We start from the raw sequence: 12,328 nt of genomic DNA, 5'->3' as shown, positions 1-12,328 counted from the left end.
GAAACAAAAAAAAATATATATATATATAAAAATTTAAAAAGAATAAAGAATTGGAAAAATAAAAAAATAATTTAAAAAATAACAAAAAGCTAAAGAAGAAAAGTATAAAGGATGCTAGATACTGTTTTCCCCTGGAGGTGAAGCTTTGCAGCCTCTATGATCGGTAAACTTGGTAGGAGGGAGTTCTTCATGCTGGTCTTTTGGGGGAGGGACCTGTTGTGCTGGTTCTCAGGTGGACTTGCCCTGGTGGAAATGCACCTCCAGTGCACAGGATGGCAGGGTTGGGTAAGCAGCTCCAGACTCCACCAGGCAGTGCTGTTTTGCTCCCTGAAGACTTTCAGGACTCGTGGGTGGGATGAATATGGCCGCACACTACTCTCTAGCCCTGGAGTTGAAAGTTTGCACCCCCCTCCCCATTCTTCAGTGAGCCCTCACAGAAGAGCAGTCATTCACTCTTGTCTCCCAGGTTTCTGTCAGAACTCTGTGTTCATCCTGCCTGTGCCTGCCATTTTAATCTCCTGCAGGTGACTGAGTTTCAAAACTCCAAATTTTAGGGACTACTGGGGGTGGATCTTGCCATGCCTTTTGCTGGACCTGTCCCAGGAAAGCAGTCACATGACCCAGCATCAGTTCACAGTTTATGGCAATACAGAGCAGAAAGCCTGCCCATAGACTCACTATTCTCCACTGGTCTCCCCACTCTTTTACCTGGAAACTGTGCTGCACTTAGGCGTCACCCATTCTTCTCACAGCCCAGGCGATCCTCAGATCATGGCGTCATACCTGGGATTCTGTTCTGCTTCACTGCCTGAGCACCTTTAGGCCAGGTCTGTCCCCCACTGTAGCAGACTTCTAAAAGTTCCAGTTTTATGCTCTGCTGCTTATACTATCTTGCAGTAGCCTCCTTAAGCAGGCTCCCTCCCTGCCACTGTATACTCAGCTATGTCGCCCTGGGCTCAAGTCCCCACACCTTCTACCTCCCACCTCCCAAGAGGTGGTGGCTTTTCTACCTGTAGACTTGGAGTATTTGTTTTCTCAGACTTTTGATTGATTCTTAGGTTTGCAGAATAATTTGATAACTATCTAGTTGTATTCAAGGAATGAGACAGACTCAGGGCCTCCCTACTTCTCTGCCATCTTGAGAGAAAGTGTGGAAAGGCTCTTAATTAAGCTTTCAGTTTCCTTAATAGATAAAGGATTATTCAGATTTTCAGTTTTTTTCTTATGTTAGTTTTGGTAAGTTGTATTTTTCCAGGAATTTGCCCATTTCACTCAAATTTTCAAGTTGAGTAGCCTACGATAATTTATAATAGCATCTTTTAAAAAAAATGCCTGTTAAATCTGTGATGTCCTCTTTTTATTTCTGGCAAGGGTAAATTGTAACTTTCTGTTTTTTCTGGTCCGAATTACTAGGAATTTATTAATTATGAATCTTTTAAAAACAAAACTTCTGGCTTCGCTAATTTTTTCTACTGAATAATTTGTTTCCACTTCATTAATTATTTTTTGTATCTGTGTCATTTCCTTGTTTCTTCACTCTTTGTGTGTAATTTGTTCTTGTTTTTCTAACTTTTGGAGATGTATTTTTAGGTCACTGATTTTTAGCCTTTTCTAATAGACACATTTAAGGTGCTACAGTTCTCTGTATGGACTGCTTTAGAAGCAAATTATGTTTTGCTGTGTTATATTTTTTGCTATCATTCAGTTAAAATACCTTTTTTAAAAGATTTTATTTATTTATTCATGAGAGACACAGAGAGAAAGAGATTGAGGCAGAGACACAGGCAGAAGCAGGCTCCATGCAGGGAGCCTGATGTGGGACTCGATCCCAGGTCTACAGGATTAGGCCCTGGGCTGAAGGCGGCACTAAACCACTGAGCCACCTGGGCTGCCCAGTTAAAATAATTCTAATTTCCACTGTGATTTCCTCTTTGGTCCACAGGTTATTTATAAATATATTGCTTAATTTCCAAACATTTAGTTTTCTTGCTCTCTTTTCATATTGATTTAATCATCAATTCAACTGTGGTCAGAGACTGTTCTCTATATGACTTTAGTCACTTCAGAATTTGTTGAAATTGGCCTTATGGCCCAGCATATAGGGAATTTTTTGTATATGTTTCCATGTACATTTGAAAAGAATAAATATACTGCAGTTATTTGCTGAGTGTTGCATAAATGTTAATTAGGTCAAGTTGGTTAATAGTGTTAAAATCTTCTAGAATCTTATTGACTGTCTATCTTCTTGTTCTATTAATTACTGGGGAGGGTTGAAGTCTTCAACTGTAATTGTGGATTTGTCTGTTCCTCCTATTTCATTAATTTTTCTTGTTGAATACTAATTTAAAAATTTTCTTTTATAAAAATTTTATATCTTCCTAGTTGACCCATTATTATTATGAAATATATGTTTAGCAATTTTCTTACCTTAAAATTTACTTTATGTGATATAATTATAGCTAAGTAAGCTTTTATTGATTGGTATTTGTGTGGTATGTATATTTCCAGTATTTTGCTTTCTAAAAATATATGTTGCTTTTTTCATCTCAGCTTTGAGATATAACTGACATAATATTGTGTAAGTTTAAGATGTACAACATAATGATTTGCTATGTATATATTACAAAATGTCATCATGTATTTTTATTCATTTTATGTCCTTATATTTAAAGAATGTTGAATAGCATGTAGTTAGATCTTGGATTACATCCACCCTGACAACTTTGACATTTAATAGGGGTGTATAGTCCATTTACACTTAATTACAATTACTATACACTTTATTTCTATAATATTATTATTAGTTTTTAGTTTGTCCCACCTATTTTATATTTTATTTTCTCTCCTTTCTTGCATTTTCTTTGATTAAACATTTTTCATTATTCTATTTTCTCTCCAATTGCTTGTTCTTAATGCATTCCTCTACTTGTCTTTTAATAGTTACCTAGAAATGATGATCTTTGTCATTGTTAGAGTCTAATATAAGTTATTATTTTTTCTACTGAAAAGTAATATAAATTATTATTTTTAATACATCCAGGACAATGCAAGAAACTAAGAGAATTTTTATCTCTTACTTTCACCTAGTGGTATGTTAGTGCTGGCTTATATCAGCTCCTAAAGGTTGATTGATAAGTTTTCAGAAATTTTACAAACCAATTGGTAAAACATTGATAGTTTGCATTTGGCCATGGTGGGGACTGTTTATATCACAGCAACTGAAATAGTCAAAGTAAGATATTTTGTGTTTTCTCGAGAACTTGTTAAACATCTACTACCACATTACAGTCTCCATCCCCAGGTATGTTACCGTTTCGATATATTTTAAGCATATGTTTAATATATTATTTTGCACAGTTAGTATTCATATATAAATGGAATGATTAGAATCATAGATCCCTGACAAAACTTCCTGTGTATTTTAAAATCAGCAATATTTTCCATAGCACAAAGAATTGAAGTATAATGAATAATTACCTAACTGGTTGAATTAACTTGAGTTGTGGGCAGAACCTTTGCCTGATTTTGACTCCTTTTCATGTCAGCAACTTGAGGAATGTCAGCTATCTTCTTAGGCATTCAGTCCAGTGTTTGTTGCATGAAAGACAAAATTAATAAACACATAATCTATAACTTATTAGATGATATTATCTTTGATACTACTACTACAATAATAACATTAAGAAGAGAATCCCTTTTATTATATACCTGAAACATAGTGTGTGTTCAATAAATACTTGTGGAATTAGTGAATGAATAATTCAAGCCATAAACAAGCACCTGTCTTCACCAGCATAATCATCTGTAAAACCGGGAATATTCCTGTTTTGTCTTGAAAAGTCTATTTGTAGTTCAGGCTTTAGCTCTCTCTAGAAAGCCTTTCTTGACTTTTCCAAGCTCATGGTAGGTGTCCATTTGTGCCTCCACACCATGCCAGACTTTCTCTAGTGTGACACATTGTAATGACTTGTTTAATTATCTTTTTAATTTAATTTAATTTTTTTAAAGATTTTATTTATTCATGAGAGACAGAGAGAGAGGCAGAGACATAGGAAGATAGAGAAACAGGTTCCCTGCGGAGAGCATGATGCGGGACACCATCTGAGAACCCAGGGATCACCACCTGAGCCAAAGGGAGATGCTCAACAACTGAGCCACTCAGGTGCCCCTATTTTATTTTATTTTTTAAAAGATTTTATTTATTTGAGAGAAAGAGAGAAAGAGAAGGAGAGAGAGAGAGAACATGTGTGAACACATGCAAAGGGAGAGAGAGGGACAAACAGACTCTGAGCTGAGCATGGAACCCGACTCAGGGCTCGATCTCACAACCCTGAGATCATGACCTGACCTGGAATCAAAGTTAGATGCTCAACCAACCCAGCCACCCAGGCACTCCATGTAATTGCTTAATTATTGATCATTCCACCATTCTGTGTGCTCTGTGAAGGCAGGGATCGTGGCTCTTCTGTCCTATAGTAAATGCTAAATACGTTTAACTTGAACAAATGAATTACAGATTCTCAAGGGCAGGTGCTAAATCTCATTTGCTTGTTTTTATTTTGCAGTGTAGTCATAGTACTACATTGCTACATGGTTTTCAGTTAATACTTCTTATTTGAAATTGCCTCACCGTTAGAACATGTGCTTAGAAAAAAAGAAACTACTTTCAATATTGATTTGCAGAAAACAGAAAACTAAGCTTGGCTTAAATAGTCATGCAAGGATATTTGAAATACTTTCTCTTGTAGCTTTCCAGCTTTTGTTATTATTCAACTGCATAGGTGACTGAGCCCTTTTGGCATTTCCAAGAAAAAAAAAAGGGAAAATTCAGTCATGGAACATATTAGAGGATTTCCAAACATTTAAGTGGTATTGGATAGTGATGTTTAGCAAAACTTGGGCAGAAGTGAATCAAATATAGTATCAGAATTAAAGTCAGGAGTTTTGACTCTTAGCTTCATGGTTCCTCAGCAGACAGAAGGCCTTGGAAGCTGTGCATTGTGCCCCATGTAGGACCTTGGTCCATGTCATACCTAAGAGGGCAGAATCTAAGTTGTTTTTTTTTTTTAAGACTTTATTTATCCATTCATGAGAGACACACAGAGAGAGAGGCACAGAGACACAGGCAGAGGGAGAAACAGGCTCCATGCAGGGAGCCCGATGTGGGACTTGATCCTGGGTCCCCAGGATCATGCCCTGGGCTGAACCGCTGAGCCACCCGGGCTGCCCTGAAGAATCTAAGTTTTTAAATGCAGTCATCACAGTTCCACAAGTCTGGGCTCCATTGAACAATTGCTTTAGCTGCAATAACAATTTTCCCTTTGTCTTGCCATTGTCAAAGCATATTGAGAAAGTTTAGAAACAAGGATTATGTATTTGGCATTATGCAAAATTTATAGAACTCCCTGGACATGGTCTTAGGCTCTGAACCAATTGGCAACTCCAGTTAGTTGGAAGGGTTAGTTACATTTGTAAAGGTTTTAGTTCTTAGAAAATCATACTCTGGGAATAACGAGAGGCAACAAAACAAAACAAAACAAAACACGCCAAAACAAAAAAACCCACAACCCACCCCAAACAACAAAACGACAAAAAACAAACAAACAAAAAACCAAAAAAAAAACCCCCTAAATCCAAAAGTCTTGTCTATCTTGGCTGGGATGAGGCTAGTCATGTCATCTGTCTTAAATTTGTGGGCAATGGAAAGGCATTAAACCCTATTTTTAATGATTACAGGTCATGATTTCCATAGTCTGACTGCATTTGGCAACAAGTGATTGTGTTACATGGCACGTAGACAGTTTTGAAACCTACACTATGATATTTTCCTCATTTTTTTCTTTTTCTTTGCTAATCATAGCTGCTTTGTCTAGAACCTCTCTTTTGCTGTGCTGTTAGAGAATCTAGCAAAATTTCCTTAGGGAAGATTCTTCTTCGGGTTGGTCACTGAACATATTCTTTCTACTTAACAGAGCACTTTTAATGACTAATTGAAACCAGTAGATGGTCTTTTGTCTAGTTTGGAGAACTGGTTCGGTTTCTGGTGGCTAAAAGTGGCCAGAGCTTTGAAGTGAGATGGAGCCTGTGTTTACGATGAGGGAGAAAGATTTGCTGCCAAATCAGGTTGGAAGAGTGCCTGCTCTAAGTCCCATGCCACATTATTTATCCAGCTCCAACTTCTGTTATCGCTACTGGGCAAATGATATTTTCCCCATCTCCTGCACATAATTGTGTGTGTTTATTTTTGTGTGTACGATACTGGGATACAATGGGAACCATATATCCTCTTAATTTTCCAACAGTGTGTGGTGATTATTAAGTACAGAAAAAACTTAGCAGCAATTCAGTGTTACTTAAAGGAAGCAGGTGAAAGTCCCTTTGTCTTAGGCATTTTCCTCAACCTGTGCACTACATAGGCTCCCACCTTCTCACCTCTGAGCCGTCAGCCTCTGGAGAGAATGCCTGCACAAATCTGCATCCTTTATCTCCTTTCCCTTATTCTTTCAGTAACCACTTTGAAAGGGGCCGTCTTAGGATAGATTTCTACTTTTGGAAGTAGTGTCCTCTCTACCCTAGGGTAGAACCTGAGGCCATCGACAGGGATCTCGATATTGGAGCCATAGGGTGACTTGGAATTATGGATTAATGAGAATGAAAACACATTGGCTTAATTCTTCCTCCTTGAAAACAATGCCCTGTTACATACATTTAAAAAATGGGGTTGCAATATCCATACTTCTAACCTACTTCAAAATATATATCATGGACAGCTTTCTGTGCCCTCAAATAATAGTTTACATTGTCATTCTTACTGATTCCATACTATTCCACTGTAGTTTACTTGACCTTTTTTTGATACAGAAAATGAAAGATTTCATTAATAGAGCTCTTTTTGTAATTGAGTGCATAGTAGTTGCTACAATTTATTTCAGGCTGAAAAGTGGCTACCCCTCTACTTTGGCATATTCTTTTTTTAAGACTTTAAAGAAATTCTGAGTCTCTTACGGTTTTCCAGGACATTCTAAGTAAACATAATGCTTATACCAGCTATTCACAGTCAATTGCTGGTGAGGTTTAAGGTCCCATAGAGAAGATTATGGTGTATTTCAGGAAAATTCCCTAACTTTCAAGATATACTGTTAAATACAGCACCTGGGTAGCTCAGTGGTTGAGCATCTGCCTTGGGCTCAGGTCATGACCTCAGGGTCTTGGGATCCGGCCCTGCATCAGGCTCCCTGCAGGGAGCTTGCTTCTCCTTCTGCCTATGTTTCTGCCTCTTTCTCTGTGTTTTTCATAAATAAATAAATAAATAAATAAATAAATAAATAAATAAATATCTTTAAAAAAAAAGATATACTGATAAATAATGTTTAAATACCCAAATCTGGCTAAATCTGGGCCTAGGTCCTCTGGTCAATGTTGTGTGGCACCATTATTAATACGATGTCAGAAACAGCTTCTCACCTCAAAATATTTTGCAAATAATTGAATACACTGAGATTGTACTTATAGTAACCTCACTATATATTACCTTAGATTTTTTTATCCTGTCGGTATGAAATGCCATTGCTTTTGGCCTCATTTGTACTTTAGTATGAATGAGTCTCAGAAGGCTTGTGTATTTTTTTCTCCAGTATCTTTTTGAAAAAATGTGAGAGGGAAAGAAGATAAGCATATTGGTACCTAATGTAGGAAAGTAGCCTGACAAGTATAATGGTGTGGGTGGATGAGGTGAAGACTGGGATCTGGGATATAACTGCAGAGCAGTTTGCCCAATCCTAATTTTGGTCATCATGATTTCTGATGGGGTCATAGATAAGAGTGTAAATTTAAGCTCTTACTGGCAGGAAGGGGCAATTCTCACATCCCATGGACAGATCTGATAAGGATCTTAAAGAACAAGACTGATTTCATAAAGTTGCAATGAGGAGCAGTTCTTTTTAACATTCAACAGATGGCAAGCAGTCCCTTTTATGCAATATATTGCAGTAGGCCAAAGAACAATAGGCAAAAGAGCCTAAAGGTGCTATATAGGTATTAACTTACTGATAGTTGAGTGCCCCCTAGGGGATGGCCAGTGGAGAAGATGGTCCAGGTTCCTGAATTTTGGCCCCGTTCCCATTTTTCCAGTCCATGGGGCAATGCCTGATGCCACCTGTGGATAAAAAGAGCCTGTAGACTCATGCTCATTCCTAGTGGAGCAATGAGAGTTCCAGCTCTGTTTATGAATAGCAGTTATGAGAATTGAGGTAAGTGGCAGTACTTTTGCCATTTATGAGGTACCACATGGATATTAGTAATCATTTTGGCTATGATCATTCCCTATAAGGCTGTCTGTGATCTTATTTGGGAGAGAATGTAATTCTATTCTCATAACAACCCTGAGAATAAGGGGAAAACTATTTTAATTTTACAAAATGAAAATAGCTTTATTTTTTTTTTGTCCAACTGTGGAAATAATACCCATATAAAATACCCAGAAAAAAAATCATATAACCAAGAGGAGGGAATCCATATTTAAAATTTTGATCATATCACTAAAGAGCTCTTTAAAAAGATCTGGTCAATCAATATACTTACCAGCTTCCACACCTGCAAATGTTGGGTTTTACCCATCTTTTTCATCATAGCCAATCTGTTGCTTTATTTATATTTCTTTGATTCCTAGTGAGGCTGAACATCTGTTCATATAGGTATTGGCTCCATTTTTTTGAATTATGTATTCATATCCTTTGCCTGTTTTTTCCTGTTTCATACTGATTTATAAGAATGTGATGCACTGTGCATATTTACCCTTTTCCTGGTACATACGTTGCAAATATTTTTCTTGAAGTGTCTTTTATTCTTGACTGAAATATTTTTGTTACTCAAAAAACTTTGTTTTATGTAAACATATTAATATTTTAATTTATGGTTTCTTGTTTTTCACCATGCATGGAAAGACTTTCCTCATTTAAAGATGTAAAATTATTCATCTGTACTTTCTTTGAAAAGAGCATTTATGGGGTGCCTACATGTCTTTGTCTCATTGCATGTATAATGTCATTAAATTTGCACCAAAATCTTATGAGGTGAGTATTGTCATCATCTCTATCTTACAAATAAAAAACTTTCAGCTCAGAAAACATGATTTACTTAAGGCCACCCAGCTGAGAAGTGGTAGATTCACCGCTGAAGTCAGATCTCTGACTTTATAGAATATAAACTCTTCGAGTATTTCATATTCCAGAGGTGATCCTGCCTGCAGATATTTAATTTGAATAAATTCATAAGTTAAAAGGAAGCTATTACAAATACTTTCCCCAGAAAAATGCCCAATCTGAAAAGAATTACTTTAATAGCTTTATGTGGGCCAGATGATAAAAAGTAGGAATAATGGCTGAGAATGCCAAGAACCAGTTTATACAGTAAGATTTATTGATTTCTATAACTTGGCAAATGGAATATTTTGGCTCTTCAAATATTCCAGTTAAAATAAACTGCAGACAGTGTCCTTATTGGGCCAGTGGATAAACATTCTGAGGTCCTTTCTGGGCAGAAATCATATTCTTCTCTAATAATCAGGGATAAATGAATTAATGTTAGTCTCCTTCTATAATAGCCCCTGACCAGGGGTGACATTTTATTTCTGCCCTGTCTAGGCATTTCATATGTTAATTTATTTTTGCAGTTAAGCCTTGGTTACATACCTGTTCTCTTTTGATTCAAGTGCTGTTTGATACCATAATTAATTATTTTCTTTGAATTCTTTGTCATGTTATACATTTGTGACCCATTTCTAGCAAAACCAAGCCAGTGAACTATGAGATGTTCTGTAAGTGAATTATCTAGGTTCTTGCTAAGATGAGAACTGGTTGGCAACTTTTTAAAAACTATGGAGTATGATAAGATATTGGTGTTGAGATGGGTCTTTCATGTTGATATTTTGAGTCTTGGGTACTCTCAGAGAACTTGTACAGGAAATGAGATATTTTAAATTACACAGAAAAAGTTATTAACTTTCTTTTGAACATTTCATATCACAGAGAAAATAGTCCTTTTTATTTTTTAAAGATTTTATTTATTTATTCATGAGAATACACAGAGAGGAGAGAGAGAGGCAGAGACACAGGCAGAGGGAGAAGCAGGCTCCATGCAGGGAGCCCGACGCGGGTCTCCAGGATCAGGCCCTGGGCTGAAGGTGGCGCTAAACCGCTGAGCCACCCCGGGTGCCCAATAGTCCTTTTTCTTGACTGGTAATTCAGGAGTTGAAGATGGTTTCCAAAATTTTAAAGCCAAGAAAAAAATTAGGTAGAATAATAGGACAATGGGAGATAGTTTTAACCACTATAATAAGAGTTGCAGAATAATTTTAATTTGGTTAAAAAATGTGTGTGTAAGATACAGTATCCAAGGAAGTTCCTTGTTTTTGTTTTCATTTGGGGTTGGGGTTAAAAATATCAAGATAATTTTATATATTTGAATTAATGACCTAAAATATAATTCATAAGGTATGAAAAGGGAAGTTTGCAGGATACTTATCCATCAAGTAAGGGAATACAGTGAAGGCAAGAGGATGTGAATCCAATCTTTGTTGTCTTCAAGGAATGTTTCCTAGACATTAAAAGTCTAGATAAATTTCTTTGAATAAGCAAAATTTTTTTTGCTTGCCATCTTGCTAAAAACATAAAAGGGAGAGTGAGGGAGGCTCTGACTACTGGGTAATAAGTTAATTTCTCTTGGGGGTGATCCATCCTTGGTGGAGAGAGCTGAAAGATAATGACATGAATGATTGTATTGGTAGTGGTTCCATTTACTAAGATGAGATAGAAGAAGGAAGGCTTGGGGAAGGTGGACTGGAGTTCATGACAGGGGTCTGGACTGGACATACAACATACAGATTTGGGAGTCATTTCTTGATTAATTTAGTCAACAAATATCTCTGGAGTATCTACTATGTGCCAGGCAGTACTGGGGAGCAGTATTGGCTGTTCACAGTAGCTTTAGCCCATAGATAATTGGAGTAATTGGGGGAGTGCTGGGAAGCGTGCTTTGTCTCATCTCACATCCCTCATTACTCCCTGCTAAGGGAGAGAAAAGGTTCATCAGTAGCTCAGAACCTGAAGTTAATGGGCTATATTTTTCTGAGGGCAGAGCCACTGTATTCATGGTGTTATTAATGGCATGCCTTCCTCTTTTCCTACTCTCTGGATCCATGCTGCTGGCAGGTTAGAGAGTCAAGGACTTGCCCCTTGTATGAAGAATGGCTATTCCTTTTTGTTGCTCTGTCTGCTTCCATGGGCCAGACCGGCCTGCCAAGTGGCAACTGCAAAGCCATATCAGGAGTTGAACTTGCTCTGTCTGTGTCTGCCTCTCTGTTCCTCCGTGTTGGGGCTGGTGAGGCAGGCCTCTAATTCTTGTCCACATGGGTAGATCTGTAAGTGGATTTGGGGTTGCCTCTGCAGTGCCGGTCTTTATTGCTTACTTATTCCTGGCATAGCTGAGTCTCGGGGCTCAAGGCTGGGAAGCAAGTGGGTCCCTTGAGCCTGAGCTGTGTTTCCCATTCCAGCTTTTGCTAGAGCTCTGCTCTGCTAATGCCATTAATAAACAGCATGTTTTATTTGGCTAGTGTTGTTTGTGTTCATGCTCTGTTGGCCAGGCCTTGAAGGGAAGGAGGACAGAGTAGCAATTCAATTCAATTCAACCCAATTCTTTTTTTTTTTTTAATTCAGCCCAATTCTAAGGGCATTTGAATAACATGTAGGGTACCCGAAGCCTTGATAGTACATAGATGAGCCAGGAACAGTAACGTGAGAGAAGAGGGGAAAAGGTTGATAGAATCCCAGGAAAAATGCCACAACATTCAAGGGGTAGATACTACATTAAAAAACTACAGTGAAAAGAGAACTAATGTGGGAAGTTAGATGGAAGCATGTGGACACAGATACCAGGGGAGGTTTTCTATTCATCTCGTTTTTACTTTTTGTACCTTCTTCTTTTCCCCATCCTAACAATGAGCAGTAGCTACTTTTATGGTAATAAAAGAAACCTTATGGGTGCCTGGGTGGTGCAGTCAGCTAAGCGTCGGACTCCTGGTTTCAGCTCAGGTCGATCTCAGGGTCATGAGATCGAGCCTTGTGTCAGGCCCTGCACTCAGTGGGGAGTCTGCCTGAGTTTCTCCCTCTGCCCCTCCCTACAATGCTCTCTCTCTCTCTCAAATCAGTCAATCAATCAATCAATCAATCAATCAGTCAATTAATCTTTAAAAGAAAAACTTAGAAAAAATCATCTGAAGAAAGAGATTAGCAGCCTAACCTAGGCAGAGGAAAGACCCTTTGGAATAGTAAAC

General features: G+C 37.7%; 1 long non-coding RNA gene across 1 annotated transcript in view; it reads left to right on the top strand.

The window, feature by feature from the left end:
• Positions 1–12,328, top strand: part of LOC140599464 (uncharacterized) — a 48,737-nt gene that overhangs the window by 34,938 nt on the left and 1,471 nt on the right. The gene's annotated exons all lie outside the window — the stretch shown is intronic.

Source organism: Vulpes vulpes, chromosome 1, assembly GCF_048418805.1.
Source record: "Vulpes vulpes isolate BD-2025 chromosome 1, VulVul3, whole genome shotgun sequence".
NCBI classification, from domain to species: domain Eukaryota; kingdom Metazoa; phylum Chordata; class Mammalia; order Carnivora; family Canidae; genus Vulpes; species Vulpes vulpes.
Note: the sequence above shows the minus strand (reverse complement) of the source record. Positions and strands in the feature narration are given on the sequence as shown.